Source organism: Crocodylus siamensis, chromosome 6 (assembly GCF_052110815.1).
Source record: "Crocodylus siamensis isolate JL-2025a chromosome 6, ASM5211081v1, whole genome shotgun sequence".
In the NCBI taxonomy this organism is placed as follows: domain Eukaryota; kingdom Metazoa; phylum Chordata; order Crocodylia; family Crocodylidae; genus Crocodylus; species Crocodylus siamensis.
This window is the reverse complement of record NC_143400.1, coordinates 26,503,947-26,518,336: the sequence shown is the minus strand read 5'-3', so window position 1 is coordinate 26,518,336 and position 14,390 is coordinate 26,503,947. Positions and strand designations below refer to the sequence as shown.

The 14,390-nt window shown below is 50.0% G+C and overlaps 1 long non-coding RNA gene across 1 annotated transcript; it reads right to left on the bottom strand.

Annotated features, from left to right (window-relative positions):
* Positions 1 to 388: 388 nt before the first annotated feature.
* LOC149861900 (uncharacterized) lies at positions 389 to 13,614 on the bottom strand. Its single transcript, XR_016443236.1, has 3 exons — positions 13,566 to 13,614; positions 6,594 to 6,664; positions 389 to 1,644 (listed from the first exon to the last, which is right to left on the bottom strand). It is a non-coding gene; the product is annotated as an uncharacterized LOC149861900 (long non-coding RNA).
* Positions 13,615 to 14,390: the final 776 nt, after the last annotated feature.

Here is a 14,390-nt window from a genome sequence, read left to right as displayed (position 1 = left end):
TTAAAGATTTTTTTTTTTTGCAAAAACCTAGCTGCTCTAATAAAAGATATCACTGTTAGACCCTGACTCTATGCAGCACCCAGTGACTAGGGAGATGATAATCCAATTGCTCATGGATCCTGTTACTCATTAGCTAGATCAAGTAGGGAGCAAACACCAGCACACTGCTCGCAACAGCTTTATTCAGAATGGAGACAGCTTTGGGCCAGGTCCCAACACTCCTCCCACCCAGCAAACTGGGGACCTGCCCTGAACAATAGTTCTTTCACATTTATATACTTTAGTCCAGGTTCATTAACATTCACTCCACCTTCATCCATCTTCCTGTTCCACCCATTTCTTCTCCCATCACCATCTCTGCCTCTGTTTACTTCATTAATATGGGCAGGAACAAACATTGGGCTCATATTGATGCATAAACTGTGGTTCATTTCTCTGGAGGCTCGTAAAAAAAAAAAAATCACAGACACACACTCAGCCGCTGGCATAAAAGGTTGTATTTGTTCGCAAACAAAGGTCAGAGCAGAGTCAGGTACTCAAATTACTCTGACCCTGCATTGGTATTTGCAAGTGGAATTTATCTTCTCTCCTGAGCACATGTGCAGACACCGGAACTCTTACAGCTACTTCCATTTCATACAAGCATACATGTAGTTACATCACTACATACATTGCATGTATAGTATAATTAGCTACTTAAGTATGCACAGAGAGGTAAATATGCATCAGCTAATTAAGCATGCCCAGAAACTACAACAGGTCGCCAAGAGTTCAAATCCCTCCCCTTTCAAGGACACAGATAATTGAATTCCAGCTTCTGTAAATCAGCATGAGGAAGACTAGAGAGAAGCTGGGGGGAGGTAAGAAACCTTGAGTAGCATTCCTTCCCATCAAGAGTGAGATGCAGGCTGTGCATTTCTAACAATATTCCCCCCTCAAGATGCTTTCTGCTCCCCATTCTTAACTAGTACTCTTAACATCCACCTTACTACTCACCAGCCACTTTGGGGCCAAAAGGAAAAGCCCTCCAAGGCCACGGGCCTCCGGCCTCTTGGAGTCCCCCACAGGCCCAGCAGTTGGTGAGATTAAAGGTACCTGCAATTCTCTCCATCATGTCAACATACAAATTTGCTTCTGGGGGAAATGGGGATATAGGGTGGCAGCTAGGGCGAATCAATCCTGCCTCTTTTACCACATAGGTAACAACAAGGCATATTAAGATTCCCACCATGTTCTCCCTCTCTTGAGATCAAATACAGCCTAAACTTTTTTCTTTGTTACTTCCTTGTCTGATTTTCTGGACTCTGATTAAGCCATCTCAGGTGCACTTGGAGATTACCAGTAGGTTCACAGCTTCACCTACTGGCTTCTTGTTCTGAGGATGGCTCAGCTTCCGGAGTGAGCCCATCCTGGGAGCTGGTGTCCTCAGATGCTTGTGGATGTCGTTTCACATGGGTATGGTGTATCCAACAGTCATGGCCAGCAATCTTTACAGCGGTGTGGGTTGTTAGAAGTACCTGGAAAGGGCCACTCCACCTCTCAGTCAAAGGTTCCTTTTCCCACCACTGCACCAAGACCCAGTCTCCCGGGCAGAAGTCATGTACCGGAACGTCTAAAGGCAGGCACTGAAAGGAGGCTGCATACCTGTGAAGAGAAGACAAGACAGACTGCAAAGCAATAACATACATGTGAAGCTCGCTATTACCCAATTCAAAAAAGTTACATTTTCTCACACCCAGGGGGTAAGACTTGAGGGGGCTTGCCAAACATAAGTTTCATATGGGGTTAATTTAATGCCCCGTCAGGGAGTGTTTCGAATGCAAGTAAGAGCTAATGGTAATGCTTGAGGCCACTTAAGATGTGCCTCAATACAGATCTTGGTGAGTAGAGTCTTTAAGGTCCTATTCATGCATTCCACTTGTCCTGAACTCTGTGGTCTCCATGGTGTGTGTAGTTTCCAAGTGATCTTGAGAGCTTGTGCGACGTCTTGAACCACCTTTCCCACAAAGTGTTGTCCTTGATCCGACTTGATGGATTCAGGCAGGGAATACCGGGGAATGATCTCCTGCAACAGACACTTCACTACTGTAGCTGCAGTGGCAGTCCTGGTGGGCCAGGCCTCGACCCAACTGGAGAGCTGGTCTACCATGACAAGTAAAAACCCATGATGTCCGGACTGTGGGAGCTCAGCAAAAATCCATCTGCCATGCTTGTCCAGGGTACGCTGCCCAGGGTCTACCTCCCATTGGCACAGGGGGTTTCGTTCGAGGGTTTACTTTCTGATATGTGATGCACCTGGTAGCAATGCGCTGAGCTTTTACATATAGCCCTGGGGCTACTGCTTGGCGGATCACTAGATCACCTATAGCCAAGCCTCCCATGTGGGTACTTGCATGGAGCTGATGCAGCACCTCCCGAAGCAATGGCCTAGGTATCATGACTTTCCCTCCTGGTACTATCCACCACCCCTGGGAGTTCTTTTCTGCACAAGCTTTCTGTGCAAATTTATCTTCTTCAGGGGAATACTGCGGGACTAGATCCCAGACGTTTGGCCATACGGCATGGGACAAGGCCTGCCTGGATACTTCCTCTGCCTCTCCTCCAATAAATGCAGCTTCTTTTGCTGCCGCATCAGCCCTTGTGTTTCCAAGCTTATGCTTTTCCTCAGCAGCCTTCCCATGGGCCCGCACATGAATTACTGCTACCTCTTTAGGCTGGTGGAGTGCATCTAGCAGCTTGATAATCTGAGGGCCGTTAGCAATTCTATTCCCAGAAGCCGTAATGAAACCCCTTTCTTTCCACAATAGTCCGTGTGCATGAACCGTAGAAAAAGCGTAGCGAGAATCAGTATATACATTAACCCGCTGGCCTGTCCCCAGCTGTAATGCTTGGGTGAGCGCAGTGAGTTCCGCAGCCTGTGCCGACCATGAGCTCGGCAATGATTCCCTCCATACTACCTTATCCAAGGTTACCACTGTACATCCTGTTCGTCTTTTTCCATCGATGACAGAGCTGGAACCGTCTACGAAGTATTCAGCAACTGGGTCTTCAATTGGGTCCTCAGCAAGATCAGGTCGCACCTGTGTGGTTTGATTCAGGACCTCAAGGCAGTCATGCGTTGGTTTCCCTGGTTCCGGCAGCAAGGTTGCAGGGTTCAAGGCTGTAGTATGTTTGAAAGTAAGTCCTGGATTAGAGAGCAAAAATATTCCATACAGTGATCGTCTGGAGGGGTTGAGAAACTTTCCTCCCTCAGTCCCTAGAATCTGGGGAACTCCATGTGGGGTGTGTACTTCCATGTCCGCACCCATGACTATCTTCTGGGCTTCTTCGACAACCACTGCTGTGGCTGCCACAGCCCGAAGACAGGCTGGCCACCCGAGCGCAACCGGATCTAGAACCTTTGAGTAATATCCCACGGGTCTCCAAGTTAGGCCTGATGGCTGCGTCAGCACCCCTGATGCAACCCCTCGATTCTCATGAACATACAGTCGATATGGCTTTTTATCATTTGGGATGGCCAGGGCAGGGGCTGGGTTAATGCTGCCTTAAGCAAATCAAAGGCATGCTGCATTTCTTTAGTCCATTTCCATTCAGTGAGACTCTCCTTAGTCAGGGAGTCATACAGTGGTCTAGCCTTTCCACCATAAATCTGGTATCCATAGTCGACAAAACCCAGTTAGCCCTAGGAATGCCCGCAGCTCCTTGGGTGACTTAGGTGAGGTTAGACCTTGGATTGCCTGTATGCGATCTGCACTCAGGGCTCTGACTCCTTTTGAGAGCTTATATCCCAGAAATGTAACTTGAGGCTGACATATTTGGGCTCTCTCTCTAGACACCTTATATCCTTTTTCCCCTAGGGTGTTTAGTAGTGATCTGGTGGCTTCCTTGCAGAGTTGCAAATTTGGGCTTGCAACTAGCAGGTCATCCACATACTGGAGGAGAGTCACTGTGGGGTGTGATCCCTTCCACTCCTCCAAGTCCTTCTGAAGGGCAAGTCTGAAAATATGGGGGGCTGCTATGAATCCTTGTGGGAGAACTGTCCACATGAGCCGGGCTTTATGGAACGTATCTGGGTCCTCCCATTCAAAAGCAAACAATTTTTGACTCTCTCGGTGAAGGGGAATGGAGAAGAAAGCATCTTTCAAATCTAGCACTGAAAATATTTCAGCTTCCCCCGGTACTTGTGTCAAAATCATGTGTGGGTTTGGGACTACAGGGTGGTCTGAAAGGACCTTCTTATTTACTGCTTGCAGGTCTTGGACCAGTCTGTATGAAACCCCATCTGCCTTCGGCACTCCAAGGATGGGGGTGTTATAGGGTGAGGACCCTTCCACTAGCCATCCGTACCTCTTGTATTTCTCTATTAACGGCTTGAGTCCAACTCTGGCCGCTCGGCTAAGTGGATACTGCTTTACCCGAACGGGCCCCTCCCCATCCTTGAGTATGATCCTTACTGGGGAGACCGACTTAGCTCACGCAGGGGTTCCATCAGCCCATACTGAAGGGTCTACTCCAGTCATGTGATCTTCAGAACTTACTGCAGGGCGTCGGTCCTCCAGGAGAGCCATCTGATAGTTCGAGCTCTGCTTGACAAGTAACTAGACCACCATCTGGTCGTCTCTGAAAAATATATCTCAGCTTGCAGTTTTGTGAGTAGGTCCCGCCCAAGGAGTGCAACCAGGCAGCTTGGAGAATATACAAAGGAGTGCTCAAGCAAATGGTCCCCCACTTTGGTGAGGAGTGGCTTACAAATGGGGAGTCAGGATTGTGTTCCCTCAATCCCTTCCACAAGAACATGCTGCTTACTAGCTCTTGCAAAGGGGGGGGGGGGGGAGGTGTTCTGGAATCACTGAAACTAGTATCCACCAAGGCTTCAAAGTTTTTGCCACCAACCCTAATGGTTACCATGGGATCTTCTCGGGCTCCAACCCGAAGGGTAGCGGTCTTAGATCCCCGTCCCCTTCATTCTGTGTCCTCACCCTTGTCTTCTGCCCGCATGAGGTGACCTTTCATTTCACCCTCTCTCTTCTCCTTCAACTTTGGGCATTCTCTCTTCCAGTGTCCTTTCTCTTTGCAATAAGCACAAACATCTGCTCCCACTCTTCCTCCTTTCCTTTTCTGTATCCCAGCCTTTCCAGGGTTACCTCCAGTTATAGCAGCTGCCAGCGCTGCCATCTGTCGCTGAGCCTTTTTATCCTCCTTGCGCTCCTGCACTTGCTCACGATTCCCATATACCTTATACACAATTTCCACCAGCTCTGAAATCGGTTTCCCAGCACCTCCCTCAGTTTTCTGTAGCTTCTTACGAATATCAGCAGCGGATTGACCAATAAACATAAGATTTACCATGCATTGATTATCTGGGGCTTCTGGATCTAGGTCCGAAAACCTGCGGAACGCCTCATACAGCCTCCTGAGGAAAGCTGAGGGATCCTCTTCTTTTCCCTGTCTCACTTCATACAATTTAGAGAGATTAGTAACCCGAGGCACTGCCTTCCCCATTGCTTCCACTATAATCCCCAGATACCGTGCACTCAGCTCTCTTCCTTCTGCAGTATGATTATCCCATCTCAGTTCCTCAACAGGGCAGGTATCACGCAAGGTACAACCAGCAGCTCCCTCTACTTCTACCCTGGCTGCTGCAATGCGCTCTGCTGTCCCTAATACTAATCTCCTCTCCTCCGGGGTCAGGAGGGTTTGGAGCATCATCTGGACATCAGCCCAAGTGGGTCGATGGGTTTGCCCAATGGATCGAAACAAGTCCCTCATCTTTTCAGGGTCTTCACGAAAAGAGGGGCTGGCAGCCCATGGCCCTGATGATCTGTTCAGGTCCCTCCTGACCCTAGCTACTATGAAACTATTTTCTTGGAGAGATCTGAGGAGATTAAGAAAACGTTAGAACAAGGGGTGATACAACTATCAAGGAGCCCCCCTGTCCCAAAACCAGATTGATTCCTCCGCGTGTGTGGACTATTGTTGCCTCAACAAAGTGGCAGTCTTTGATGCATTCCCAATGCCACACATAGCCGAGCTAGTGGAGCTTACAGGGAACATGCACTACATCACAAGGCTCAATTTAGCTAAGGGGTACTGGCATATGCCCATAGCCAAAGGAGACCGAGCAAAAACCGTTCAGGACCCCATGGGGCCTATACAAGTTCATCCGGATGCCATTCAGACTCCACATTCCTGTTACTATCTGATGGGGAGGGAGTTCAAGCTTATAACAGATTGCATACCCCTACAGTGGTTGAGCAGGGCCAAAAAATGATAACGCCCGAATAACCAGGTAGGCCTTGCAGCCTTTCAAATACTACATTGCCCCAGGAAAGACAACACCATAGCATATTTCTTATCCCAGTGTGAGGCCAAAGACAAACCATCAGACATAGCAAAACAGGCAGCAAAGAAACAGACATCCGATAGGAGACCAAACCAAAGATGCAGAGCACCCCAAGGCATTTTAATGGAGGGTGGTTGTCCCCCAGGGGGACAAGCAGAGGCCACAGAGCACCCACCCATGGCAGGACCCAAGGCAGGGCTGACCCACCCAAAGAAAGAAGCGATAATCCCTGAAAATGGGGTATACTTACCATTTTCAGGAGAAATGGAGCCACGCCAAGACAAACCACCTGCACAGTTTATCAGGCGCTTTCATTGCCAGCTGGAAATGGTGCCAACAGATGACAAAAATCAAGAACTGCCAACTGGCTGATTTAAAGAACATCTTGTTTAACATCTTCATCAGCAACTTGGACAAGGAAAGCACACTGTTCAAATTTGCTGATGACACCAAGATGTGGAGCAAGGTAGACACTTAAAGGGAGAGAGATGCTGCAAATAGATTTAGACAGACTACAAAAGTGGACAGATGGGATTCAACACAGATAAATGCAGGGTGCTACAGCTTGGGAGAAGGTATACTGTGCATTCCTACAGGCTGGGGAGTTCCCTCCTTGAAAACACAGAGGCAGAAAGGGATCTTGGAGTCATTATTGACTCCCAGATGAACATGAGCCGCCAATGCCAGACCGCAGCCAGCAAGGCCGGCCATACCTTGTCACACATCCAAAGATGCATCTCAAGCTGGTCCAGAGAGGTGATGCTCCCTCTCTATGCGACTTTGGTCAGGCTGCAGTTGGAGTACTGCATCCAGTACTGGGTGCCACACTTCAGGAGGGATGTGGACAACATGGAGAGGGTCCAGAGGAGGGCCACCCACTTGGTAAGAGGGCAGCAGGACAGGCCCTGCGAGGAGAGACTGAGGGACCTGAACCTGTTCAGCCTCAGCAAGAGGAGGCTGAGGGGGGACCCGGTGGCTGCCTACAAACTCCTCAGAGGAGATCAACAGCAAATAGGCAGAGCCCTTTTCTCCCCAGCACCACCTGGGGTGATGAGGAACACTGGTAATAAGCTGATGGAAAACAGGTTTAGGTTAGAGATCAGGAGGCAATATTTTACAGTTAGGGTGGCCAAGATCTGGAAACAACTTCGCAGAGAAGTGGTTCTCACACCTACCTCAGGCAAATTCAAGAGGAGGTTGGATGATCACCTGTCTGGGGTCTTGTGAACCCAGCATTCATTCCTGCCTGTGGCAGGGGGTCAGGCTAGATGACCTGTTCAGGTCCCTCCTGGCCCTAGCTACTATGAAACTATGAAAAGACAGCAGCAGGGAAGTGAAGGGGAGAGCAGCAATGCCAGAGCCAGAAGGCAGAGCTGTCCTCTGGGCTGCACTCGGGCTGTCAGCAGCTCAGCAGGGGGCCCAGACCAAAACTCACAGGAGGGGTGCTGGTTCCACTGAAGGAAGAAATCAGCCAGCTTGGCAGGGCAGTCAGGTCAAGGAGGATAGCATCAAGGGATCACAAGGGCCACAGACACCAGACCCTTGAGTGGGGTGGGCTGAGGCCCCCTGCCTCAACTATTCCTTTCTTCTCTCCCCCCCGCCTTTACTATTGATGTTTTGGAAGAGTATGCAGAGCCCAAACTGGGGAAGGAATCTTCAAGCAACCCCCAGGTCAAGAGGGAGAGCCAAGGCAGCACAGCAGACCACTATGTCTTGAAAGGAGGGCAGACAGTGGCAAGGATGGTCCCACGTCCCATAGTCATCCAGGGTGAAAGGACGCCAAGAGACCAGCAGGGAGAAAAAGAGAGCAGATGATGACATTAAGGGACAGGCCAGCAGCCCATCATCCGGCCGTCCCGGGGGCAGGTGTATGGCTGGGGTGTAGGGGAGGTGGAGCCCCCCCCCAAACACTCATTAAGGGCAGCACCCTGTCTGTGAGGAACCATGAGAAGGAGCCCCACCACTGAAGAAAAGAAGATCAAGTCGTGACAGGTAAGTGTTGGGGCCTCCCTTGGGGGTGAATGCAACCCAGCATCCAGGCCCCAGGGACATGCCCTGCAGCTGGCACCAGGCATGTGCTCTAAGATCACTAGAGAGTGCTTATGAGGCCAGGTGAGTGCAGGGCTCTCCTAGCTCTTTGCATTTGAATTTCACTTGTATTTTTCTGTAATCCAGAAACAAGTAAACATGAATAGGGTTTCTAAGGGTCCTGGAGTCTAACATAGTCCCTGTGACTAAGCTGCCTAAAACTATGCCCAACCCATCCACAAGGGGGTGCCTCATTCTAGTTCATGGGAAAGTAGGAGGATCACACTGAAGACAGTAGTAATGGTAGGGAGTGGGAGATGCAGGATATGAAAGCACGGCTTCAGCTTTGCATGCTTGTTGCAGACTCTGGAGAAGTTCAGGCATGGATCCAAGTGTTCACCCTCCACCTCTCTGCACTTGAAAGCTTGTCTTCCCTCTTTTACAAGTTACATTTGTCTGACCATATGCTTTAAACAGCTAAGAGAATCTCCCAGCTACAATTGTGTACGAAGCCAACTACAACAGTGATGCAAATCAGAAGTCAAGGTTATGACTGGAATTAAAACCAATTCTTGAATTTTAGTGTAACCCTGTGCAGGCATGCTAAGCCTGGGTGATGCACTGGATTTTGGGTCCTCAGGGTGCCAGTAGCCCTGGAGCCCCTCCAACATGATTAGCTCCTCAGGTATGATTAGAGGCCTGAAGAGCAAGCCATATGAAGAAAGACTGACAGATATGGAACTGTTCAGTCTAGAAAAGAGAAGACTTTGGGAGGATTTGGTGGTAATTTACAAATGTATTGTGAGAGTATCAGGGGCTAGGAGAACAGCTATTCACAAATGTGTACCGGGGAAAACCAGGAGCAACAGTCAAACTTCTAGAGAAGAAGAAGGGAAGGGACCCACACACCCACCTTTGGTATTACTCACATAGCAGGGTGGAACAGTTCATAGTTTCTAGGGTCAGAAGGGACCTAAGTAGATCATCTAGTCCAACCCCCTGCCATGGCAGGAAAGATTACTGGGGTCAAATGACCCCAGCAAGGTGTTCATCCAGCCTCCTCTTAAAGACCCCCAGGGTAGGAGTCTGCACCATTTCTTTTGGAAGTTGGTTCCAGGCCCTAGCCGCCCCGACCGTGAAGTAGCACCACCTGATATCTAGCCTGAACCTCCCCTCTGCCAGCTTATGACTATTATTCCTGGTCACTCCTGGCAATGCTCGGGGGAAACAGGGACTTCCCCAGTGCCTGCTAGTCCCCTCTGACTAGTTTGTAACAGGCCACTAGATCCCCCTCGGCCTTCTCTTCTGGAGGCTGAACAGGTTCAGGTCCCGTCGCCTCTCCTCATAGGGCCTGTCCTGCTGCCCCCTGACCATGCGAGTGGCCTGCTCTGGACCCTCTCCATGCTTTCCACATCCTTCCTGAAGTGCAGCGCCAAGAACTGGACACAGTACTCTAGCTGTGGCCTGACCAGTGCCACATAGAGGGGGAGGATCACCTCCTTGGACTTGCTTGAGATGCATCTGTGGATGCATGACAGGTGCGGTTGGCCTTCCCGACTGCCTCCCCACACTGCCGGCCCATGTTCATCTTGGAGTCAATGATGACTCCAAGATCCTTTTCTGCCTCTGTACTGACAAGAGGGGAGTTCTCCAACTTGTAGGTATGGTGCCGGTTGTTCCTCCCAAGGTGCATCACCTTGCACTTGTCAGTGTTGAATCCCATCCTATTCTCATCCACCCACCCCTGTAACCTGTCTAGGTCCAATTGCAGCCTATTTCTCCCTTCCAGCATGCCCACATCCCCCCACATCTTAGTGCCATCAGCAAATTTGAACAGGGTGCTTTTTACCCCCTCATCCAAGTCACTGATGAAGATGTTGAACCATGTGGGCCCGAGGACCAAGCCCTGCGGGACCCCGCTGCCCACATCCCTCCAAGCCAAAAGTGATCCATCCACCACTACTCTGGGTGCAGCCCTCCAGCCAGTTGGTGACCCAATTGACCGTGTGGGTGCCGACACCACAGTCCCCCAGTTTCTTAATGAGAATGGGGTGAGAGACAGTGTCGAAGTCTTCCTAGACTTTCGGAAGGCCTATGTCCACTGCTACCCCTGCATCTAATGATTTGGTGATGTGATCATAGAAGGCCACCAGGTTGGTCTGACAGGACCTGCCACTGATGAACCCATGTTGGCTGCCCCTAAGCATGAAATCCCGCTCCTGGATGTGTGCCAGAATAGTTTTCTCGAACAGCTTGCCTAGGATCAAGGTAAGACTAACCAGCCTATAGTTTCCTGGGTCCTCCTTCTTCCCCTTTTTGAAGGCAGGAACCACATTAGCCCTCTTCCAGTCCTCTGGCACCACACCAGAGCACCATGAGTGCTCGTAAAGCTGCACCAGGGGTCCCGCAATGACCTCAGCCAATTCCTTTAGTACTCTGGGGTGGAGATCGTCTGGACCAGCTGACTTGAATACATCTAGTCCCTCCAGAAGCTCCCCAACTAGTTCCTCACTAACCCTTGGCTCAGGTGCACCTCCCATGGGGCCTGAGGGGGGCTCCAGCTGGGGGGTGGCTGTTCTGGTCCCTGCTTAGGAAGAGGGAGGCAAAGAAATCATTAAATATGTTGGCTTTGTCATCTGGTGTGACAACCAAATTTCCTAATGTGTCCTGCAGGGGACCCACATTACCTGGAACTTTCTTTTTACCCACTATGTATTTAAAGAAGGACTTATTCTCCTTAATCCGGGAAGCTAGTCCCAGTTCCACCTCTGCCTTGGCCTTCCTGACTGCCCCCCTACATTCCTGAGCAACTGCAGTATAGTCATCCCTGGTGATGTCCCCTTCTTTCCATTGGGTGTACGCCTCCCTTTTAGCTAGGAGACATTCCTGGATGCTTTTGCTGAGCCATGGGGGATTGTGTGCCCTCCTGCTCCCTTTGATCCTCGTTGGGATTACCTCCCTTTGGACTTGGAGGAACATCTCCTTGAGCAACCACTCTCCTTGGACACCTGGCTCCCCTCCCCTCTGGGACCTCAGTGCTTCCCCAACTATCCAACTTAGCTCATTGAGGTTTGCCCTCCTGAAATCTAGGGTTGCTGCTTTGCTGCAGGCCTTTGCCACCTCGCACTAGATGGTGAATTCCAGCAGGCGATGATCACTGTCACACAGGTGGTCGAGCACCCGCAGCCCCCTCACCAGGTCATCTCCCATGGCCAGCACCAGGTCCAATAAGGCATCTCCCCTGGTGGGGCTGTGCACCTCCTGGGTTAGATAGATGTCCTGCATTCTGGCTAAGAACCTACATGAGCAGTCAGACCTGGCTGACTGTTCTTCCCAGCAGATGTCCAGGAAGTTCAGGTCCCCCATGACTACCACATCCTCAAAAGGATCACCCTCAAAATGTGGAGAGGGGCGATGACCAAAATGCTCCAATTTCATAAAGGAAAAAAAATAGTTCCTTTGAGAAGAGCAACTTAAACTAGCTACAAAGCTGGACAGGGCCAGTTTGAACCAGGAAGCTCAGAGGGAAGAAGGGGGCAAGTTAGACTTTAACAAGCTGGAATACTAGTAGAAGACACTTAAAGCCCACCCAAACCCACACTTGCTCCCAGAGAACCCAGGTGTCCTGGCTCTTGCTCTGCAGTCTCCTCCATCACCCTCCCTGCCTCCCATTTTATTAGGGGTCTTATAACAGTGGGGGAGAAACAGGCTAGTCTGGTTTTGGGTCTGGTGCAGGAAGAATCCCAGTGGTATCCCAGGACCCAGAGTGGGAAGTAGTGCCTGGATAAAGAGGCAGGCTGTGCCTTCTGCTCTGTCTGTGTAGACATAACCAGAAAGAACAAGCCCTAGGACAGTCCTTCCTTGAGAGCCATGTTATTTTGAAAGGTTTCTGCCAATTTTGGAAAGCATGGGCTTATCTACATGCAAAACACTTTATTATGCTTGTCCATACCCAACAGCACAGACAGACAGGACACTTATATCCCTAACAAAGGATACAGATATGAAGATGTTCTGCTGTAACTTATAGCTTCGGGCTCCTTCAGTCCTATAAGTGTAGCAAAACTTTGTGGACTTAACCTCAGTTTCATCCCAAGTCAAGGTTAGAGGAATTCAGCTCACCTTTGTTGCAGCTAGATTTTAGGCATAAAATGGTTACACCAGAACAGCTGATGCTCACTATTCAGTTAAAGCCACTTCTTACCTTTCCTACCTAAACAGCAAATGTCATAACAAGGAAGGTAACCGTTCTGACCTCTGGGAACTAAAAGAAACCAAGCTCAAAGAAACTCAAGAGTCACAATACCATAGAAGAGTAGGGCTTGCATGGCCCTCAGGAGATCATGTCCTAGTTTAAGCCTTTCCTCCCCCATCTTCTCTCCCAGGTTCCTGAACCTTTTAGTTACTCTCTGCTGAACACTTCCTAATTTGTCCACTCCCAAGTCACAATCTAAGTGGGATGCTGTAACAGGAGGCCTTCTCAGGACTGATCTACCAATGCCCTGCCCACCTGTTCTTAATTGGATAAGAAGGCAGGCAGTTGGCCCAGATGTTAATTAGGTGGGAGGCCGACATTTCTTGGCCTGATGCCAGGGGGTGCCATCTGCAGCTCCATTGCTCCCCTACACTGAAGCCCAAGCCTCACAGATGGCATCCATGGATCTTACCTTTACTAACCCCACACTGGGCCCCAGAATACTCCAATCAAAACCCCTTTAAGATCCCTCCATTCAGGAGGCCTACCCCACTCTCATTCTAGGCTACCTAGCTCCCTGAAACTATTTCCCCTCTTGGGCATTGTCCCCATAGGACCTTTGGCCACACAGGTCCTGGCCCCACCTCCAAGGGGAGTCAAGAACCTCAGGCCCTCAGCTCTGGGTGTCCCTAACCCTTTTCACCATTCTGGTCTTGGCCCCAGAACTGGTCAGTCAAAGGTACTTTAAGTCAGGCCTCTGCACCTCCAGCATACTCTCCCTTGGGTCCACCCTCTTGCCTCTACTAGGGGTAACCCACCCAGTTACGGGAGTTGGGTTAAGCCACCCCAACCCACCTTTCACCAGGGTGGTAATTGGCCTAGCATTTCCTGGGGGCTCCCACACCACTGAGAGCCCCACCAGGCTACCCACTCCCAGCAGGGTGCAGTTTTAGGTCACACCCAGGACCAGGAGACACCAAACCACCCCCCTACCCTTACCTACAGGATGTTCCAAGCAGCCTTACAACCAGGCAATGTTACTGCCTAGCTTGCCAGCAGCAAAATGCTCTGTTTATATAGGCAGCCAAAGTTCTAAAATAGCCACCGCAATCAAGCACCTGCTGGCTGCTTGGCTCAGTTCTTAAAGTGGCAGGCACCAACAGTGCCCTGCCACAGATGCTGTCTGGGATGGTGCCAGCACCCTCCCCTCCAGGATCAGTCCCAGTTTCCCTTTTTCCTTTCTGGCACTGTCTGTGCTTTTAATGTCCCCCACAAAGGCACTGGCACCAAATTCTGCTGCTCGCTTCCTGATTCAGACTGCTTACAGCATGCTGTGCAACACCTTGATAAATGGCTACACACAGCAAGGCTGGAAGCGAAGCAGAACTGAAAGCAGATTCACCAAGGTTGCTGATATCACACTCATGTTATGCTCCAATACATTCCTTCCCAACATGGGGCAGTTGCTAGAATCTCCCTCTCACCATAGCTGGTTTAATGCATGGGCCAGCTGGGCCTGTGTCCAGGGGTCCCTGCCAAACAGGGGCATCCAGATGCATGGAGGGCAGGCCCAGTGGGGGAGAGGAGGCAACTTGACATGGATTAAACTGGCAGCCAGGCCAGTTTCTTTGACCCTGAATTTGTATTTCTGTTTGCATTTTTGTTTGTATTTTGTTTCAAACGGGCTCTGTGAGTTCTTTCTATTGACTTTCTTGGCCTCAAGTCATGTTCTCCCACAGTATTATTTCCCCAAATGAATACATCATCAATATAAACCATAGTTCCATCAAGATCTTAAAAATGTGTTGCACCTTTCTGTGAAAT